Genomic DNA, 23929 nt, shown 5'->3' on the forward strand with positions numbered 1-23929 from the left:
ACCGTGTAAAAAAAAAATATCCAAAGAGTAAAAATATACTGCGCGATAAACCGAAATTGATCTTTACTCTTTGAAAATTCCATCAAAGATTAAACGTGACTCAATAAATTTTCGACATTACAAATCTCAACGATCGAATTTCGAATCAAATTGATCGCGAGTGTGATAAAATACGTATGAAACATGCTTCCTTCCAGGAAGTTTTAATCTAAATTCGGACTCTCGAATAAAAATCTCGTCGAGAAAGAGATAGATTACAAATTCCGATATCCTCTTTAGTTCTCGGTGAGAGTCTGCCTAAGCGCCTAAGGGGACGGAGTATTGTACCGGAAACACGGAAAGAGAGAGCGCACGCTGGCAGCGGAGGGCAGGGACGCGGACGACGCGGACGACGCGGACGGACGGTTTTTACGGGTGGGCTCGGCCGGCGTCGTTTATTGCCAGTTGTTAAAGGCTCTTCAGTTTACTAACGACACTAACGGGTGTCGCGGCACACAAAAGTCAAACTCGCAATACCTTGGTGCAGGTCGATAAATAATCCTGCGGGGGCACCGCGTCGCCACCGCGTTGAGTCCCCGATGCCGCTAGCACAGCACGTATGCATGCACGTACGCGCCGGCGTGGCGCGTCTGTGTGTGCGTGCGCCGTGTACGCGTCTGTGTGCGTGTATCCTTTGTCCCACGGCGGTGTGGTAATCCAACGTGTGTGCCCTCCTGTGTGCCGGCGTACCGGTGGGGGGCGGAGAGGGGCGAGGTAGAAGAGCGACGAAGAGGCACGTAGTGAAAGAGAAGGGGAGTCGTACGAAGGCGGCAAAAGCCGAGCGCACTTTATTATTTACGTATCCACATTGGCCGGCGAGGGAAGGTACAGGCACATTCGCTCACTTCATTCGCGCGTAAGGAAAAGAAAAAAAAAAGAAAACGGACGGATACGACGACACTCCTCCGGCACGTATACACACACACATAAACACGATCTCTCTCTCTCTCTCTCTCTCTCTCTCTCTCTCTCTCACCAATTATACACCGTCGGGCTACGTGCGGTCACGCACGTACACACGTATACGTATACACACGTGAAGCACACTACTCTTGCTGCTCGGCTGCGTCGGCCGAGGATACCCGAAGGACTAGCGAACGCTGGTAGAAACACGCGGTAGACACACGCGCAATTCACGCACTCCGACGTAACCGTCACCGCGAACGAAAGCGTAGGGCTGGGTCTCCTCTCGCTATCGCTATCGCTTATCGTTTCGCATCGCGAGAATGTTTTCGGCGTCGCGTCACTCGGACTGTGTCTCGCGCGCCGCGTCGTAACGGCTTGAGCGTTTGGCGTTCACTGAGCCAATGCCTGCCCCTTCCATCGCGCCCGATGCTGCCATCGCCGTTACCACCACTACCACCATCACCACCACCACCACCCGTCATTGCCGCCACACTACTACACGCTATCACGACGCTGCTACGTATACCACCACATACAACGCGCGGTTGGCGTGATAGCCGCATTTGTCAAAATGATTCTTTCCTCAAGGGGAATATCGTTACAATTGCGGTTCATGTAGTATTGAATTCAGTATACAATTCAATATGGAAGATTATAACTCCCATATAGAATATCATATACATGTACATATATATATTATGAATCATATGATTGTCGCATGATTTACAATCGTCAATTTTATTCGGATATTCGGATATGGCATTTGATATAAGAATTTTTTTAAGATGTATACTCCAATTAATTTCCAATAGCGGACCTATGTATATTTATACAAATAGATAAATAAATAGGTTCTAAAAACTAAAAAATCTACCCTAAAAAAAACTTTAATCAAAATAAACTACATATCAATAAATTAAATAAATTACGATCTACAGCACAATTAATTTTCATTCTCTCTTATTGTTGCAATAAAAATATAAAAAACATTAAAAACCAAAAATTTCTTTTTTTTATATTTATTCAATTCCTTCCTTACAAATCTGGATAACTCGTGCGTGACTAATTTCTATTCATGGAAATTTCTCAAAATCTCAGAGTCTTCTTATTTTCTGAAAAAATCTTTATAATAAAGGAAAGCTTTTGTGCGGCCGACTAAAACTATTTCTCTAGAAATAACACCGAGGTCATTTTTGTGTCGGAGACCCAGGATTGCAGATAATATTACCTTTTGTGACAAGTGAAATTTTTGTAAAAATTATTGCATGTATTCTATTTTCATTCTAAATTAATGTTTGTTTCTACTTAAAAATTATTCTTCTCAAAAGAAAATCATTTATTAAAGAAAAAAAATCTGGAAAAATAATTTGAACAGAATTGAATCAAATAGCAAGATGTGCGAGTAAAAGAACGTTGAACCTTTTAGTAAAGATATTGGTTTTGCAATATAAAAATAAAAAATACTTAGTTTTTCGCAGTCAATTTTTCCTATTTGATTTTTATTAAAAACCATTCTTATCTAATAGGGTCATTGTACCAGTCGCTGAACAATCACCAGTAAATGACTCTGTTTAGAAAAGTATTAAAATAATAAAACTTTGAAATAATAAATTGCGATTTAATTGTATTTTTTATGATCTAATTTTCATAAACATTTTATTAAAACATCATTTTTTATTTAAAAATGTAATTACATTAAAATTTCATTTATATGTTCATTGAATAGTTCAATTTTTTATTTGTTCATTGACTGGTGCAGTGACCCTGCCTAAACAATTATACTTTTTAAAGAATTTGAAGCTCTTGCATATTTTTCCAAATTTTATATTAACCTAGAAAACTAGAATTATTTTTTTATATATATTTATTATAAAGTTGCAATTTTATAAATCAAATAATTCTTTTCTTTTGTCAATCTGTATGATTAACATTTTGAGGTAATTAAATTATACATTTTATTTTTTCCAAAATGATAAACGTTTGTTTTAGACTTTAGACATTTAAAAGTACTTATATACAGAAATTTTTAGATTTTTTAAAACCATTTTAAAACGAAAAAAAAAATGATCAGACTCGAGATACAGATTTGTAAGGACAGGATGCCATTTTTCGCATTTGTATCATAAGCGTTATTGTGTGTGATGTTTTAATATATTATTTAGATAATTGAGTCCAATGTTATATAAATACGATAATAAAAACGAATTTTTATGATTTTTTTTTTCTAAATCTGAACGTGAAGAGATCGTTTATGTTTTCGAGACGTTACCGGACGCGGACGATCGTTACACACGCTCGTTACACGCGTGTCCATTCCATATGTTATACAGCGTATAACCGGACGATAAACCGCGCGTTTACGGCGCCGTAGTCTATCCATTAGTCTTCGCCGAAAGCTGTGAAACTTGCGATGACTCCGTGCCAGGAATTCGGGCGATGAATTTCGCACGAGTCCGGCCAAAAATAGCCTCGGGGAGGAACAGAAAGGAAAACGCGCGTGACGCAAAGATTCAAAGGGAATCGTTCTACCAGCGCCTATTCATCGATGCGACTAATTACGCGACCTTTTGAGACGCAAAGTCGCGTGATGGTGGCGGTTGCGCACACTCGCGAACCAAAAGATGCGTCCCCCTTATAGACTAGGTTCGTCAAACATTTTTGAAATTCAAATTGCACGCAGCCCCGGAAGATAATAGCTCGCATTCGCGCCGCTCATTTATCGCTAAATGCGCCTACCTAGTTTCGACTTTTACGAAGTCGCAGGCTCGAAACTGCAGTAGCCTTCTGCAGAATAATTCTCCGAACCATTAACGGTAAATTATCTCTAATCGCGACTTTCTGTATAACCGATTAATATGAAGTGTTGAATGTATATAAGTGAGAGATAAGAATCAGGGATAAAAATCGATAGTCGTATTGCCGGACAAATGGCTTGCTTAAAATCAAATGCTTGTGACCCATTTATCTGTTCACAGAGAGAAAATAAAGTCAGCGATAAAATTCTCGACAAATATAAAAACCAGAACAAATTATTGACAAATGTATAAAAATTACAAAAAATTACATATACAAGATGTATGGAATGTGAATAGATTTGACATTACTTATAGATATATACACAATACACGTTCTTAAAAAAAAAAAAAAAGGCTTTTCTTTTCTTATTTTATCACATGCAAGATGTATCGACAGTTACTGTCCATTGTGAAGAACAAATAACGACGTTTTGCCTCTTCCCACTGCCTCCTCTTGCTCCTTAAAAGGTTTCACATCAAACCCTTTCTGTAAATTATTTATGGCGTGCCGAATCTATTTCTTTATAGCTACAATAATGTATGAAACGTTCGACAATCGTGTTGAAAAATAAACGTAGACACCATCATTACAAACCGTGAAATTGAAAATAAATCTGGAATTAGTTATTTGAACTATTCGCGTTTGGATTGTACAATCGATTATTTACCGGATATAACAATTTTATCTTAATAGCTCAATATAGATTATTGAAAATGCGACTCTGAATGGCGGTAAAGGCCCGTACCCTTCGATCCTTTTTAGAGCCAGGTATATCCGATACCTGAACCTAAATAGAGGTCGAGTCTGCGAAACAAAGGGGAGCTGTCGGGAACGCTAATAGCTTGTAATCCGAGAATAAAGCCGTATACAAAAGTCAACTTTTACCAATACTGGGTAGGAATATGTAGAACTTTTTCATTTTATTTCTTTCTCTCTTTCTCTCTCTCGTTTCTCTTCTAGAATGTTACTAGATTTCAACTATTACTTTTGAATTTAAATTTTAATTATAAAATAAAAATATAGAATGTGAGAGGAACGTTACGATTAAAACGCGACAGTTAAATAATGAAAAAATTTTCGTTATAGCTGAAGAATCATTATACTTTCTATTAATATTAATCGACGGAAAATTGGTGGAAAAAAAAGAGGATAGCTCTTGGTCGCTTTAATAACATCCGAGGATATCAAATTACGCGGGCCCGTTTTAAGGCTCTCCTCGCTTTTACGGTCTCCATTTCGCACGGTTCTGCGGCCTATAACGCGCGTTTAAATGCGAAAGGCGTATTTGACCATTAAGCGCCGTGAGTAAAGTGCGGAAAAATATGCGCGAGCGGGGCGCCAACGGTGAAGGAATTGCAGGCGAAAACCTCTCCGCGAGCGTCCGTAAACGAGCGGAAAAGTTTTATGCTCTTTCTCCTCCTCTTCGCCACACACGTGTACCAGAAGGGAAATGCATATCCGCGGAAATACACCGCTCAGGGAAACGTGAAAGTTCGTAGTTGGCGCACGTATCCGAAGGCTTGAAAAATATGTGGGCTCGTGCGCGCCTCGCCGGGGCCCTGCCAGCAAAAGCGAGCTTCTCGACGACGACGGCGACGACGACGTTTCGCGGAAAATGAGTACGCTCGTCGCGGACAACGGCCACTTCTCTAACAGTGTTTCACTTCTCGCTACGTTGCACTTTTAACGAGGCATTTATCACTATCCACTAGAAATTCCGCTACGTTTCGTCTTACATGCACCGAACGTGAGTTAGCGAGATTTTTACTATTTAGTCACATTATCATAGTCAAACATCTCTGTTTTCTTTTTTCATACGTATAATAATGTCGTCTGTAGTGTCAAAAATAATATTGCAATGTGTATGTGTGTGTGTGTACATTAATATAAACCTTGGCAGATTATTTTATATAATCTGTATAGCTTAATTAAAAATATGGCACTGTTTTTTGCCATTTTCCAGAAAGATTTTTTTTGTAATTAAGCTATACAAATTATATAAAATAATCTGTGAAGATTTATATTATCTACATACACAGAAAAAAGTTTCGAGCACTAATATAAAATTAAAAGTAATACTATATATTGTCCGCAACGACCGCAACGATCATTGTTTCATATATAAGCAAAAAATTATATTCATGCTTCTATATAATTTAATTTTCTTTAAGAAAGTTGATAATTTTTAGTAAAATATTGAATTTTTATTTTAATTATAATAATCATCTAAAGAACATAATATAAATAATAATAATAGTATACATTAAAAAATTCTCATTTTTGGTTTGAAGAGATTATTTTCTATCCGATACTTTTTCCTTTCAATTCATAAAAACTATTATTGAATAACAAGAATACATTTTTCTCGATAAAACTATACCAAATTACTTCATGCATGTAAATTATGCATGTACGCTGTGTAATCTTTTTTTTTTCAATATTTAACATTTCGAGTATGAAAATAGTCTCAAAACAAATATGTTCTTTTCTTCTACGTACTGGAATGCTACGAATGCATATTTACTATTATCACAGACACATGCATTTCTTTACAATTAGACTAGGCGTAGTTAGACATTGTTACGTATATCTGTTTCTCAATGTTTGCCTCGATTTCTTGCAATCCCGCGCGAAAAGTGTCGGTGCCATTGCAACAATTCGCATATACGCTCCTTAAATCTCAGAGAGCGTTCTCACGCCGATAATCCGGCAATGTTTATCTTTGCACTTAGTAATGCGCGCGCTGCCTCCTCGTCGAGTATCGTTAACACACTAAAAGGCCGCAGGTTGCTATATAATACAAACCGTACATCTCGTTTCAGTGGATCGTCCTCAGGCTAGAGTAACGGAGGAACACAAAAGAGATTTTGCATTGACACGAATTCACTGCCGACCCTCGACAATTACGCATTAGACCTATATAGAACACCTGGCGGATCGATGCCGAGGGCGAGAGAGAAAGAGAGAAAGAGAGAAAGAAAGAGAGAGAGGGAGAGGAGAAAGAACCCTTCCTTCTTCGTCACGTTTAACCCTCGGTATTCATCGAATAAATTCGGAACGCGCCAATGACTTCACGACGAAATCTCGCGCGGCAATTAAATCGACTTCCATCGAAATTTATTTCAGCGTATCAGCGGTTATTGCCTCGCATAGCCCACATTTATTCACAAATTAACTTTCCCCTCCGGGAAAGAAAAGAGAAAAATTGAGAACACCCTCAACTTTGATTCTCCAGTTTTTATCGATAAAAAAAAAAAATTTATGTAGAGGAAATGCTCTCTTTTTCTCCGTATTTTTCAATACAACATCATTAGTCGATGTATAAAGATATCTCGTGATACATTTTTGCAATATAATATATTGTCAACTTTGTCGATTTATAAATATAAAAGCGCCGGGAGGAAAACTTGTATTTACCGTTAAGGTACAACTGCGTAAAGAATTCATTATTTTCTGAAATAGCGTAAAAAAAGGAGACGACAACAAATCAATATCTGGAAAGCATTGCGAACATACCTCGCATTCAACGACAATCCAGCTTATCGCTGTTTCACATAGTTCACAACGTAACGTATCGCATATATCGATAATAATATCTGCCAACCAGGTAATATCTACTCTTGACTACGGACTGTTTGCTTGGCCGTAGTTATCGCGCTATACTAACTTAATAAAGAGGAATAAGCTGGCGACGCGAGCGATTGATTTGGCTCCGTTAGCATAAAAGAACACAATGTAAGAACCAAGAGCGTAAGCAGATTGCTAATGTTTATTGACCGTTGAACGAAAAAAAAAATTCTGGTAAGTACCAAAAAGTAAACAACAGTCAAATTAATTTTAAATAACGAGCATCTCATATCCTTTTTCCCCTGATTTTTAATATATAAAAGAAATATAATAAAACTTGGACACTTAAAAATCATTGATTTATTTTATCAAGACTCAACTTCTCGGGAGGAAACGAGGAATTGATTGCACATCTTAATAACTGACTTCATCACAACTTTACTGTTTTTATCCACTCGACTCCGGTTCAAGTTTTCCACAAGTATGCCATTTTTTTCACTTGGTTCTGGTTTTCATCATCATCGTCATTTATTATTACTATAAATGTCTGCGTATTGCACATTAAGAAAACTTTTTTTAAATAATAGCGTGCGTCTTGGCGTAATAAATAATTTCTTGATGTCAATGATTTATAAATCATTAAAAAAAGTCAATCTTATTAATCAGTTGTATAATGTTTTAGATATGTTAATTTTATTTAAATGTATGTATGAGATACCAGGGTGATGAAGAATAGGGTCAAAACGTTTCGTCACGTTTAAATTTCATATTATAAATAAATACATATATGCAACATCTTATTCTTGCTCGTTCATCGGTCTGATTTTACATTTATATTTTGAAGAATACGAGCGATATCAATTACCGTTTTGAGAAATATAATTTCATTATCGAATAAAATAATGGTTATAAAGATATACTTCGGATTAAAAGAACTTGCCTCTGAAATACACATTTCATTTAAAATTAATAAAAAAATTAACAAAAACCCCCAAGCTTTGGTTCCGTCTTTGTATTGTTGAAGCTTCATCCGCGAGAGAAGCCTTTTATCTTCAATCGCTCACAATTCAAAAGCCATTCAGGTGCCTTCATACATTTTTCTCAAGAAGCAATCGACTCCGATTGAGGAACCCATAGACAAACGGAAGTGCGGTGAACCCGGAATAGCGTGTAGGTGGGTGTCGAAGGGGGACTGAGTGTGGTGCCGCGGAGAGAAGACACGTGCGCAAATCGATCTACTAAAATGGCTCTCGCTATGCGAAATACCGACGACCATCAACATTGCATGAATAATGAAGGATATCGCGAGTCTCTCTCTCTCTCTCTCTCTCTAATTCCCAAGTCCTTGCTTACTCACGTATTACCGCTCGTATGTAGATAAACTATCGTAAAAACGTCGTTACAAGCAACGCACGCGCGTGCGCATGCAAAAAGCGAAGCGTATAAATACCGACGTTAATTATCCCGTATATTTTTCGTGTATAATTTACCGTCCGCTTTTTGCACGTTTGATCGCGACTTCTCGGCCTACCACTGCGGTAGGTACGTGTGTGTGTGCGTGCGTATTCAAATAGAGACACCGAGATGCGGTGGTACGCGATGTCGGCCATTTATTAGCAAAGCGCAAGCTTAGATATTCTCCGTCGTTTCCGCAAAGAGTGCGGCAATGTTGGAATTGTTTGAGAATCCCACGCGCAACTGGATGTTGCCTCGTTATCATTATTTTTCAGATAACAATTTATGAAACGTTGATATTAGAAAATGGACGTACGATCGCGCGCCTTTTGCCTTTCGTAATTTCCCATAAAATATTTCTGCCGCGTATCGCCGATAGAATTCTGTCTCGTATTCCGTTGCGGAATACAGATCGTCTGAAATGAAGTTGGAGGAGCGTTTTGCGCGGAGCGAAAAACAGTTGTGCAAAACCTCAACGCGGCACACCACGCGCGGGCTCCCATATCGGCGATAGTTTCGTGTTTCGATGGTTTCGAAAGCAAACCGACTCCGTTACGTTACGGGAGATCTCCCGGTGCGCGCGATCGCGAAAGACGCTTCCCCTGTACAAAACGCCTTCTCCGATATAGCCCGTCGGTCGGTCTCTTTTATCTACGAGCGCCTTCGGTTAGAGACACGCTTCCGTTTCCGAGCGCTGAAAGCGCCGCGGGACGAAACTTGGTCGCTTAACTATCGTCCGCGCGGAATAAGACAAACTTTCCCCGTGAATTCCATTTCCACGCCTGTCAGAACAAGAGAAACATTCCCTCGGCACCTCGCCCCCCTCCCCTCCCCTCTTCACCCCAGCCACTCCACTTCAGAAAGAACTGCGACAAGTCGAACAGCTGTAAGTATACCTCCACGACGAGAAGCCGCAACTATAGTAAAGATAATCTCCGTCTAGTGTACCCGATATTTTTGCGACAAAGGACCACCTTAGGACCCGCTCGTAAATTGCCTCGTGACAGCCCGAGAAGGAAGATCGAGTAGACCACCGGTCGAACCGGTGATACTCGAACCGAGGTTCCCTACCTGTGCACCTCTAAAAGCGTCTACAACAATAGCGGTGTATTGAAGTGTCAACACGGCGGTATGTTTTGTTTGAAATTTTAGCAATTTCGTGCGCGAGCTCTGCAAGCATTACCAGATCTGTATCGATTGCATATTATATTACGGGCAAATGGAATTATTAATATCGCTAATTACTAAGATAAACATAATAAACATTTCAATTTTGTCCCCTTCATTTTAGACATGTAGCATCTCTCTAATTTAAGATACTTTTTATTAAAATCCTGCAAATTCTCCCGCGTTCAATACTTTTATTATTATTAATTAACTACTATTATTGTTGTTAAGAATGAGTATTATCAAAATAATATAAAAATTTCATAAACTATTCTATTATCACGTTTGAGTATTTACGGAGAATTAGAACACGGTCATGTTATTGATTTTTAATAGTTATCTAATTTTTTATTACTCTTATGTCAAATGTAACACTTGCAAATTTAATACAGAAGTAGCATTACAAATCAACTTTCTTACATATATTAATAAAATTCTAAAATGTTAATTTGGATTCACTTACACTGCAAGTCCAAGTGTGTAAAAACATGTAGTCACTTTTTACGCAATAAATTAAATTTTATCCGTGTAAAAAACAAATATTACACACTTAGAATTGCGTAAAAAGTGACTACAGATTTTAAACACTTAAGTGTAAAAAAAATTACGCTGTTTGAATTTAGAATGTACTCGTTTAAGTTTAAAAGGTATTTGTCTAAAATTACGGCAAATGGTCATTTACGTTGAATAACGTACTTTAAGCTAAATTATTCCTTGTTTTGTTCTTTGATTCTAGAGCCAAAATTCGAGTACTCGAACCAAAACTTTTTGTCACTGATGAATAATTATTAGGGAGGAAAAAAAGAATAAATTTAAGAAATCTGCAGTTAAATTTTTAAAACTTTTTAGCTGGTACAGTCAAAACATTCTTAATATAAACAGAATATTTTTAAAGCCGGCAACGATAATGACATTTAGAAATATCGATTAATTTCCTCGAGCAGCTTAGCAGAGGTTGAATGCCGCTTTTAATACTTGTGTCGATACGAAATCACGATGTGGCAAGCACACCTACTGGGTAAGGATGTTCCGTGACAGGCAAGCTTTCAATCGATCGATCGGCAAAAGGAACGCTCAACTACAGTGATCGCGGTCGCTCGGTTCCGAATGGAAGCGTGTGTGTGTGATTACGCGCGGCAATAATATCTCGCAGCTCAGCTGGAAAGTAGTAATGTCTGAGGTTACAACGTTTTATGTAATGAACCAGTCCCCAGTTTAATGCCACGCTTTTGCATCGGCCGCTGCGTTGACAAGGTTCGCGATTTTTGCAAATGTTATATGATCATCGATGATTGCTTCAGAGAAATCAATCCGTGTGTCGTTACATCGCCCGTAACAGGAGAAATATACATAACTACTCGGGACGGCACACCGCGATAATAACGATCAGTTCCACCACGACTTTTTTTTTCTCTGCAAAGTTTTACACAGCCATTAGCCTATTACGAAAGTGCTCGGTATTTCAATGTGATTTAACTTAAATAATCACTGATTAAACGCAGATTTGCATGAAGATATACTTGTTTGGGATGTTTACAAAGGAGAGATTTATTACATATTCGATTTCTATGTAATATCGCGTAGAATTTATATTTATATATTACCATATATTACCGGGTATGACGTAAATGCGCAAGCTGAATGTCGTTATTTATGCGATATAAAACGGCTTACATAAAATGATAAATAACAGCAGAATTTTTTTTTTTGTAAGCGTGGAATTACTATGCGTTTCTGCCAATTTAAATATGTCAGTCAGATTTTGTCAGCTTCTAACGAGATTACATTTCTAAGTGCGACGTAATCATTTATTACATCGCTGTAATAAGATATTGACGACAGAACCAGTTCAACCACCTCATTGATTCGTGTATTCAACTGAGCTGCTAGGAGTAATTTTCCAATTAAAATTAGTGTCTTCTTTATTATTTACGTCAAGTACGACGTATCTTAATTTTATGCGATAGCGTATGCATAATACCGAGAATTTCTACATACATAATAATATTACGCATAAATTATCGACATATTTTACTCTTTCTCTCACTCCTCCTGCGGAACACGATTTTCGTGCGTGCGTGCGTGCGTGCGTGCATCCTTACGAACGAATCAATGCATTTGCATTCGAAGTAAACAGATTTACGCAATGGATTGAAATTGAAAATAAATGTGTTGGAAATATATATATTTGGAAAATATTCCGCGGCACATACACCGTCCGCGCGCATTCTTTCAACAGCTCGGTACAGTGTTAAAGCACAAAGGCCCGGCCGGGGGAAGCTTTTCCGATGCAAGCCCGTCGCGTAATAACGTCGTGTGTGTAATCCGCTCCGTGCAACGCGCCCGGTACATAATACATATAATGCATCGCTCGCTCGCTCGCTCGCTCGCTCGCTCGTCATAACTTGCGGCAGCATTATAAGTTATATAGGGGCCGCAGATGTGCCGGCCGCGATTGATCCTATTACTATCGTCCTAGGCATCTATCTGTCACGTCCGCGATCGATACCGGCCAGGAATCTCCATTAAACACGGCCTAGAGCAGAACCGTGTACACATCCGGCGGGACAAACTGCCGCTTCATTAAGTGGAAGAAACTGTGGCACGTAAAAGATCTTGCTTGATATTACGCGGATGACACTTGATACCATTACTTAAAGTGTGAAGGAGATTATCTCGCAAGTGTCCGCCGTTATGACTAACGCTGATACGGTACGCTGCATTATGCGAGACATCGCTTCGTAAATGTAATTTCGCGTTTATTTATGATAATGCTTCTAATGCTAACTAGGTTATCGTGAAAAAATTCACTACGATTTGAATTACATTTTGAAATTTCAGAATGCTGATGAAATACACACGTTTAATTTTGCATCTTTGCTAAATTGTATCTAATATATTTGCATTTCGATAAATAATTGTAAATAATAGACAAGTAATTGTAAGAGAAAGAAATATAATATACTGATAAGAATGTACAAGTCATATCTCAAAAATATAAAAATTTTATAGAATATTTTTTAGTATTACGTTTGAGTAACTTGTGTAAAATTTGAGCATAATTCACTTATTGGTTTAAAAGTGATTTAATTTTTTGTTTCTTATATATAATCATGTTTCGTAGCACTAATATTATATTTATAATATTGTTTTATTTATGTACTAATATATTAATAATATAATTATGTATTTATATACTAATATTATACTTATTTGTGTAAATTTGTTTTGGGGAAGTATCGAAAGTATCGCATTGCCAAATAAATCACAATTTTTATATGTACCGATAAAACTTTATAAACTCTAATAAATATTCGTGCAAAAATTTATTTAGATCCATTTACTCGTTTAAAATTTGGTCAAAACTAATTTATTAAAATTGCAACAAAATATAGTAATTTTCACTGCAAAAGCCATTATTCTTTCCTTATTATTTCCTTTGAAGTTAGTTTCAGGACCAAAATCCAGGCGAAAATTCGTTAATCGAAAAAAAAGAATATAAGCTTAGAGAAGTCTTCAGTTTTCAAATTTCGATAACTTTTAGCTCGTATTACAATGCCGAAACATCCTTAAACATCTTCATTTTAACGAAACATCCGTTAAGAAAAAATTTACTGCAAACTAAACAATTTTTAGATACGAAAAAAATAATCTGAAATGTTCTACGTAAGTGCAGATTTGGAAGGACAATATTTGTCAGGTACACAAGAGTGTCATCCTTTCAGGCAATCTTCCCAGACTCGTTTTTCTTTTTCCCCGGTGTCTCATTTTATGAGCTGAAAACGTGCGAGAAGGCGTAGATGAACACGAGAGACGTTAGCACGTTAGCAAAGTTTTATTGGAGTAAGGAAACGATAGGGTCGACCGGAACTGTGTATATCTCGTGACGCGTCTCCGGGATTAACAAAGATTTTCGTCGTGTCGACGGAATCGCATTTCCCTGCGGGATAGAAGAGCCTTTGCGTCGGCTGCACTTATCGAGCACCCGCCGCCGCCAACCCGGCGCGCAATGCACGGGGTGCAGAATGGAGTAGAACAGAGCAAAGCAAAGCAAGGAACAATACCTATATAGTCGTCGGCGGGGCGAGAGGGCCGGATGAGAGAGAGAGAGAGAACCTCGATGAAGTTTATCCAGCGCGTATATCCCCGTTTACGTATCCTTTGTCCGTGAGGTAATCCAACGGGAGACGACGAGAGGGATGGGAAGGCTCAAGAGGAAGGGAGAGAGCGTTGATAGAGAGAGGGTGACAAGAAGAAAAGAGAGAGAGAGAGAGAAAGTGTGTGTGTGTGTGTGTGTGTGTGTCAGAGAAAGACGAAGGCAGGGAAGAGGAGCGAGGAGGAGAGTACGATGGAGCAGCGGAGGACCGGCGGTTTTCACATCGCGCGCATGCGTGTGCAGTTTCATGTGCGATGGCTGTGTGCGTGGCTCTCACTCTCTCCGTGTGTGGATCCGCCGTGTGTCCGTAGGCGAAGAGGCGCCGCTGCTCCAGCAGCATCCGTATCTCGAGGAAGACGACAGAGCAGTGTCTCTTCTTTCTCTCTCTCTCTCTTTTCCCTCGTCGATCTCAGTTGTCGTCGATTTTGGAAAGATGCACGCAAAAAAAACCCTCACATACACACAGGCGTGCACAAACACGCGCACGCGGTGATAACGAGCGTTAAGCATACGCGAAAGTATCGCCGTTGCGCAACACGAATTTACTAACGCGCGTGCACGTACACCGCGGGGAGCATCACCGACACTCACGCGACGGCGACTTGGACGCACACGCGCGCACACACATACCGAGCGTGCGGTACACGCGCACACACGCGCGCACACGCGCACACACGCGCACACTCGAGCACTGATGCACACTCGCGCGGAATAGGACTTCCCGGTAGGAGTCGTTGGCTCCTCGAACGATTTTCGCGGCACCGGGAATCGCGAGACGACTCGAGTCACGGATAAGCCGTCGGCCACGCTGATCAGCGTTTCGTCGACGCTGAAAACAACACCGGTTCTTCTATTACGAGTAGTTCTCTCGTAAACCGCCTCGCCGTAGCATCGACGGTTCGAGCGCTTGGCGTTTACTGAGGCATCGCCGCTCCCCTCCACCGTCGGCGGCCAATACGACCCGCAGTGGCGTAACGCACGGTGGACGAGTCGCTCTCCCTCTAATGAGATATTCAGAGATATACCAATCACCTGGAGTACCGCGAGTACATCTTGTTATATGTACTTTGGAACAACATTGTCGAACAAATATCCATTTACCAAATTGCAAGATAAATAAAAAGTAATAACGCATTATGAACGTTGAATCAGCTGACTTTTCCTCGTAATTAGGGATACGTAGAATGCTTGGAGCACCGCGAACTTGACGCGAATGTAACGCGAAGCGAGGAGCAATTTTGATTATCAATGAAAATATTCTGAATGCATAATAATATTTTGATTATTTTGAACAAAGCGATAGTCATAATGAAGGAGGAATTGTTGGTCTTTGTCGTGCCAGCGAGAAAACGTCTAAAAATTCCTCTCATCTAAAATCCGATATTGGCTTTCGATACATTGTAACGCAGTTTGAGGAGAGAAGAAGGTATATATATTTTTAAAATTAATTACCTTACATTCTAAACCGTAAAATCGATAAAATCTATAATGATGTAATATGAAAAAGAGGTAAACAACCCTTTCTCACATTAATAAAATATCTTCACAACTGTTTCTTCGGATTGAGAGACTAATGAGAATACGACAGAGAGAGAGAGAGAGAGAGAGAGAGAATTTTATTAAAATTATTAACTTAACTACATTTTTCAACTTGGTTAAATTTCTTTAGTTCAAGTATTTATATAAATTAAATATATAAATGCTTGAATCAAAGTTCAGGTATTTTATATATTTATTTAAGTACGGAAAGAGAGAGAATAATTTTGCTGAAATACAAATCTGAAAATAATTATGTTGAATTATTAAAAAAATTACATCCGACGTATAAGTTGGTTGCTAAAATGTCAAAACTGTTTGCAATAATATTATCAATATTTGGCCTCCTAATTATTTAATTCGATGGCCCAACATAAAATTATTTTCTGATCTGTAACTAAATTTTTAGACGATGCAATAAAATTGTTCTTTTCGTGTAAATACTTGAAGTGAAGAAATGTAATTAGATTGAAAAAATTTAGTCAATTTAACAGTGAAATCTCTTAAAAAGCTCAATTATATACGATCCCGATGTGAATATCGTCTAAGCCTTTAAAACCAATATTATCCAGTAACGTGACGTATTATCGAAACGGATCTTGCACAAAGGAATATCTGAATCTATCAGTTTACGACATCGACGAAATTTGCATACATTACAGGGCGGCTCGAATATCTGATTTATCAATCGTTTGATGAAAATTCGATATACTAGGTTCTGAACGGACTGTACAACATAAAGCCGATTCGAACCGCCAGTGGCGGAGCAAAAGTGGGATATGTGTCTAACGAAGATATATTTGGAATTATTCCGCTCTGGTATCGATGAGCTTGATATATATTGCAGTATCCGAAATTACAGATACCATCCATTCACGTTAAAAAAAAATTCGATTTATTACGTGGCGAATGAATATATTATTTAAATCAATGCTCTTCATTGCCTTTCCCCGAATATTTTTAAACGGCAAAGATAAAAATAATTGAACCGGGTAAAAACGTATTTATTATCAACCTACAATGGCAGTTAAAAATATTAACCGTAACGTTTATTTTATTGATATGATTGAGTTACAAATACAATTACGGTCCTTTGACCCTTTTAACGCGCACTTTTATTATTTATTTTTACCGCTAAAGCTTTTACCATTGCAAGTCATTTTATAATAAAATAACCAAAGATTGCACGGAAATACCAAGCTGATGTTTTAAGGGTCTAGTTTCATTGATTTCTTCCTTGCGCTCTCTCTCTCTCTCTCTCTCTCTCTCTCTCGTTTAAATGGACATTTAGATAAGACCAGGCACGAAATTACATTTTCCGAAAGTCGTTTATTTAACGTCGTTCTCCGTAATGTGGGCACAAAAGGCGCTCTCTCCAAGTGTTTTCGACTATGATCACCCGTCAAGATCGTTAAAGCGACGCGAGGCTAACGCGAGAGAAGAACGATTTACCGCCAACAGGCTTATGCAATCTCTCTTACGTTTAACGCGGCTTTATCTCCCGGGGTTTATTTAGAACACGTTGGGAGCACCTGCCCGCGATTGGGACAACACACCGGCGCGGCGCGGCGGTTCTGCAACGCCACGCTCTATAACGAAACGATGACGACGACTCAACGGTTCGACACCGCCGCTCTGCCACGAGGCGGTATCGATAGTTTCCGTCTGCGTCAGATGCGCGCGGCCTTTTATAAGTTTATCCGGATCTACCTGCTTTCCTTTAAGCAAACTCAACGAAGAGTTTCTTTCATCCTCGTGTGTGTATCCATATTGCTTCTATTGTGACTCCACGTCCCTCCCGCTTGTACAATGCCACTGTCTCCTCTCCCCCCTTCCCCCCACGCCATCCTTCACTCTATTACCTTCTATCACCTTCTCCCGTCATCTCACTTTATAGTTCTCTTTTTTTTCGTGCTCTCCCCTGTGCCTTATACACAGGGGTTTTTATAATTGGTAGAATAATACAAAAGAGAACAATCCAGAAGACAGGAGAGAGTTTTAAATATCTCGGAGCGCCGGTTTAACTCGTGTGCTATATCCGTATATTTTTACGGAAAACACAAGCACACGCTCGTTCTCGTGGATAGTCTTTAACATTTAGAATTTGCTCAGATTCCTCGGACTTTCTTTCATCTGCGGGCTCTTTGATCGATTTGGGCGTTGGTTTGCATAAATTCCAAATTAATCAATATATATTCGCAGATTACAAGAACAATCATAAGGATAATAATTCCGAGATGTAATCGATAAAAGATCGATATCGTGCAAACCGTTATAAACGAAGGATTGATGTATTTAAACATCGATACATTGACGGGACTCTCGCAGGAGGCCAACATGCCAGAAGTAATCGAGGCCTCGCTCGAGGAGTTAATAATGAATTACTCTGTAAAATCTCTCTCAATTGCAGATTTAATTTAATCTCCCTCCGTTCCTCGTCGAAAGTCCAGGTGGGCGCGAGTGTTTTTGCACCCTCCTCGCGGCGCTCACGAGCACGCTTCACGATCAATCTTGTTTCGAGGCGGTGGAGTGGCCTCTTTATCGTGTCGGCACGGGGGAAAAATTGGAATCACGAGAAACGCCATGCCACGCCAAGCCACGCCACGCCGGAGCAGCGCAGCGGAATAAGACGAGGGAGATGCGACGATGCGATACGCGCCTCGATCCGACTGCCATTATTTGTTCCAACCGCGTCGAGCGGAGCCGCGCCGCGCCGCGCCGACGAGGAGAGTCGATCATTCTCAATTAACGCTCCCCCTTCGCGACCGCCGTTAAATTATACCCGTCTCGTACCTTCTGTCTGCCTTCCGCGTGGGCGTCGCGTGTTTATTAATCTCCGCGCGTTGCACTGCGCGTTAATTGTCCATAAATGAGACAGAGAGATGCGTCCGTTGGCGCTCGGTGAGCTCAATGGCTACTGCGATTCGGCATAAATCCATAATTGATGGGCTTATTTCCGCAACGAGGCGTATCCTTTATGTTCATAAATCAAAACTATGTTTAGACGGCGTCTGAAACGGCGTTGAATCGTGTTTTGTACACGACTTTTACAAATTTACTTTTAAACCAAAGTTGATAACAGTAGTTGTTAAAATAATAAGTTAAAATAATTATTATTGTATTCTTGCACTGAGAGAAAAAATTACTAAAATTTTAATAAATATTCGGTAAAAAATGATAGTCAAATTAAATTAGTAATTCTTATACTAAATAAATATTTATTTAAATTTAATAAATATTTCATTGCAAGTATTTAAATATTTATTAAAATTTAATGATATTTTCTCTCAGTGTGGCTTATACGGCAATGACTTGAAAAAAAATAAATTCTATAGATTTACGGCATTGTAATTTTTTTAATATACATTAACTTACGGGTTTGGAAGTTTACTTTATCGATATGTGCTACTTTTTACAATTAATAGACTTGCTTGATTCAACAAACCGTTCGAGATATGTAATTCTCAAACAATTCATTACCCACGACTCTTTCTCTCATAACTTTCCTGCTTTCTATTCATGATACTTTGCACCAATTTACGGAATGGATGGTAATTCATAATAACGGTAGTCGGTTCATATTCTCATATTCTAGCATCTCTGAACTTCGCTACTGTACCGTAAGCGTAATGCAATGAGGATGCATTAAAGGCAGCGGCGCATATTCAAATCACGTCGCGGTCGATAAATATGTAGTGAGCTCGTACGGTCCGACAGTAAAATGCATTACTCCGTGTAGTTGATTCACATTGCGAGATAAAGGTGATAAAGCGAATACTAAGTATAAATTATACAAGGAGAATCGTAGATAGCGCGCATTCGTCAAGCCGATACTCGCCTCTTTGTTACGCAATACTCTATTTTTTGCTCGCGCCTGCGCCGTCCCAATGACAAATTTCTGCTCACAATCAGACGTATAAATGTCCAAAATTTCTAACTGTGCAGGCACAAAAATTATCCAAATAATCGCATCAGCGTTATAGAGAACATTTATAATATTTCGCATTTATTTATAATAAAAAGCAATCACGTTTCATAATTTTTAGCCATTTCGTGTTTTAAAAATAAAAAACTTTGTTCCCAACCTTTAATATCGCTTTTCAGCAGCCGACCAAAAAGTTGGGTCATTGAGCCGAGCTATTCTCTTCTACGTTTTTCTACAGTTTCAAATTTTATTGAATTTACATGGACCTTTCTCTTGTCGGAACTAACAGAGAGAGAGAGAGAGAGAGAGAAAAAAATAAGTACGGTGTCGCGTTGCGTTAACGAGAACGTTCATAAATTCAACTGCCGGGTCTCTCTCTCTCTCTCTTTTTTTATATACTTTTTTTATGCAAAGGGGATTCGCGGATTTATAGGGCGCGCATCGGATACCTGATATCGACGTAGTTACCGCACGTTCACATTTTATCGCGCACGTGTCGCGGTTTATTATCGACAAAGAATGGAAGAGAGGGAAACCCCGATTTGTACCACGGCAATTATAATTTTTCCGGGCGCGCATTTCGGTCGATGCGCAAACTGCGTGTTCGACGATGCGATAAAATCGATGAAGACCTTCGACTCGCGCCGATATAAATCACGGGAGCGACTCCAGATGTTGCTTGCACCTTAATGGCCCTCGACTCGCTTGTAATAACCTTGCTCGGGTATAACTGGAAATAAATTGCTCGGAAGCGATCGTTCTCCTTCGAAGATCGATGCCGTTCGTCGAATGCAACGGACGTTGTTATGCTTTAATTTTCGAGGACAAGCGTATAAAATAGCGTAGAAAGTATTATGGATCGATGTGGTTTTTACGTTTTTCGCGGGAAATGTACATCGACTCGCTACGATTACAATAATATTATATTACATTATATTCAAATGACGGCGTAATAATATTCTCAATATTCACAATTTATTCTAAAAATATTCGCACAACCGCGATGAACTTTAATTAAATGCCAAAACGTCAAAGTACGCGACAATTGCGTTTTCCCCGGCGAGCGCGACTGAGATGTTAAAAGTCGTGCTGAAATACAGGACAATCCCGTATATACAGGACACATCTGGCAACCCTATCTCGTAGCGCCTTCCCTCCGCGCCGCGCCCGACGAAGGTTTCCTACCGCGTAGAAGCCATTAAAGATCTTACCGTGCAACGTAGTTGGAAGAATGAAAATTGCCGTGGCACAGAAAAGAGGGAAAGAAGCTCCCGACCGTTGAGAAAACTTTTAACGCGCTGACTTCTTCTGCGAATCGCGAAGAGAGGTCCTGTTAAATCGCTCCATTGTCTAGCGAGCTAATAGCGAAACCGCCGACACGAATAACGTCGAAGCATCAGTTACATAAATTATTTCTTGCGGAGAATTGCTTGGAGAGATCTCATCTTCGTGACACACGCGAGCACGAAAGCGATTCTTTTAAGAATACCGACAAATTTTTCCCTAAATAAAAGCGACTCAATTTCTCTGTTTTTTAAACATTTCTAATCTTAACAGACAAAAACAACGCGAAAGCGTTCTTTCAGTAATTTAACATTATGTTTTGTAAATTATTCGCTAATTACAGTCTTTTGAAAAAATTATAAATTAATAGAAATTTAAATGTTAATTTTTTGTAAGAGTTAATCGCGTTTTAATTAGTAAAAAAAATTGTAATTTAAGAGCCGTTTGTCAGTTAGTCGAGTATAAGTAATTTTTCTAAAAAGATAATGAGCAAAATAATTCAGTTTTTGTATGTAAAGATGTCTTCGAAATTATGTATCTCGGAAAAATATTTTATGATAAGAGGAAAATATAGGTAGTATAAATATCACCCATATATAAATGATATTTAAATTTATAAGAAATTTATACAGTAGAAATTTAGTAATTTTAGATTGCAACTGAAAATATTTACTTACCTTGAACTCGCGAATTAATTTCCTTGCCTTTGGTTGAGGAAATGACGGTGCCTTTGACATCCTGAATCTGATCTTTAAGTGAAGAAGCTTCATCCTTTTCTCCCCGAAGATTGTTTCATCTTCGCCAATGTCTCATCTGCGAACATAAAATTCGAAATTCACGTTAAAAGACAGTTGAAAATATCCTTCTTACAAACTTTTTTTTATCTTCTATCATGCAAAGTAAGCAAATACAAATTATATCGTTTTCATTTCTTGTGATATCTCTTCTTCAATTTCACGCGGCGTTTAGCTTTCCAAACTAATCCTCAAGTTAAACTTCATCTAAAACCTAAAACACGAAATTAATAGATGTTTCGAGCCCGACAATTAAAGTTAACGACACAATCCTGGATTTTGAAGTTTGGACTGAGAGCTGTATATATTAACAAACCAGGGAAACAACTTTGTAACTGCTCGTCGGCTGTCCACAAGCTGTTTGCGAACTTTAGCAGGAATAAATTGGGAATACAGGTCGCGACCAGTTTGCGCCTCACGTATTGTGCGCGAAGTGTTCGCAAACTTCAGTTGTAGCCATATTTGGAAGACAGCATGATCAGGTGGTGGTCCGCGTTCATATAAACTTGCTGCCATGGCTTGCTACCCGGAGTATGAATTTATTCGCGAGACATGTAAGCGCGCGTGTCACATGAATAATAATCGCGTGCCTTTATTCTATTTGTGGCAACTCGAGTCGCAGATAAAATTAACGATCGCTTCGCATTATGCGTAACAATGAAGCTACGTCGTAATGTTTCTCTAGAAAATTTTTAATTTTAACCTTTAATTTTAAAACATTAAGCAAAAATCAGATGTGACGTAAACGCGATAGCAATTTAAAAGAACGTTTTACACCGTAATTGCGACCCTGACTGAATACATCCAAGTAATATGGCCGAATGTGATGCGGTACAAATTTGAGTATATAAAAACGCAGCGGGATGCTTCTCGCATAATGTAAATCCTAAACAGGGCTGTACATCGGTGTGCACAGCGTTGTGAATCGACCTTCCTACCGGCATTTTCGCGGCAACTTACAACGTCATGAACGTCGAGAGAGCTTTAATTACGACAATGGAATCCGAGCGAAATACAGTCGCCGTTTGTGAGATCGTAGCTTCTGGGAAATCGGCCACTATTTGCCGCCAAATTACTTTCGTACGTGATACCTGAATATACACGATACCGACACTCACACACGCGCTTATCCTACTTGTCGGTGCACACCGACGAAGCGATCTGGTAGTGCAGAAATTGTACGGCAGGCAGAGATGCCGTTCCGAGCGCAAAACACAAAGCTGCATCCGGCAATGGAAATTCGTCGAAGAATACTTCTTCGCTTTTTTTACAGCCAGAGAATTTATGAGCGTACCTGAATGCCGGTGAAACGTTTCTGACTTCTTTTATTAGACACAAGCTAAATAGTCTTCACGCTTAACGAGATTTTTCTAGCAAATAGAAATTGAAGCTTCGACATAAGCCATTTGCTCAGGCACTCTTTGAACATTGTACGACGTTTTATAACGAAGAGACAATACGTTACGCGCGTATTATAGGTACGACGTTTGAAAATTAAACATTTTTAATTTATTTTTTCTTCGACGAGAGAAAACAGAGAGACTATTTTACTCTCGCGTTGGCTTCCACTAACATATTATTTGTTCCGACTTACTTGTTGTACCTTTTATCACGACAAAAAAGAGTTTTTAATTAGATTATGTTACAAAACTAAATGTTTACCAGAAATCAAGAATATCATTCTATCGCATATAAATAAAAATATTGTTTGCGTTTATTACAAAATCGAAATTCAAATCTACCGAAATTAGATATGAAGTTCCATTGCTTGCTTATTATCGCGCGATATCATATCGATGCAAACGCAACATTTCACTGCAATCAAATGATAGTAGGCAATTGCGTTGTACGATTCGATATGTAAAGGTAAATATGGATTATTCGGTTACGTGTGTTTCATAAATAGAGGCGGTATACGTCGACAGCGAGTAAGGCGCAAACTCTAATGGCGAGAGCTTTGCCTCAGAAATTCAATCTATTTTCTCATGTGCACAGCCACTTTGCTCTCGCTGCGCGATTGATTTTTGTTGCAACGAACCCCCCGAGTAATTACGTACCGTTGACGTTTAATGGGAGCGACATTATTGGATTCTCGTTACTACGACATTTATTCCCGACCGTGTTATAACTGTGTGCCTGCAAAACCCCCTTTTTCATGCGGGCTTGTCGTTGAAGCCCGATGGTGGAAAACGAATGCCTTTGTGCTCGTGCAAATCGCGACACTTCGAGCTTGTTTAGCCATTTGCGAATCATGCAATTACTTCAATTTTCGAACCAAATTTACAACTGTGCATTGCGAGTATC

The 23929-nt window shown here is 39.0% G+C and overlaps 1 protein-coding gene across 7 annotated transcripts in view; it reads right to left on the reverse strand.

Moving 5' to 3' along the window:
* The window catches only part of LOC105202340 (zinc finger protein 608), a 244967-nt gene that overhangs the window by 116816 nt on the left and 104222 nt on the right, over nucleotides 1–23929 (reverse strand). For 5 of the 7 annotated variants that reach the window (XM_039458908.1, XM_011170814.3, XM_026132015.2 and 2 more), the window contains one exon: nucleotides 21509–21644. The gene's annotated coding sequence lies outside the window, so the exon portion shown is untranslated. Of the gene's footprint in view, nucleotides 1–516; nucleotides 1776–13994; nucleotides 15711–21508; nucleotides 21645–23929 lie in introns of those variants that run through there. The other 2 variants (XM_026132018.2, XM_011170827.3) reach the window with 2 other exon arrangements.

The sequence above is a fragment of the Solenopsis invicta genome, chromosome 16 (assembly GCF_016802725.1).
Source record: "Solenopsis invicta isolate M01_SB chromosome 16, UNIL_Sinv_3.0, whole genome shotgun sequence".
NCBI lineage: Eukaryota > Metazoa > Arthropoda > Insecta > Hymenoptera > Formicidae > Solenopsis > Solenopsis invicta.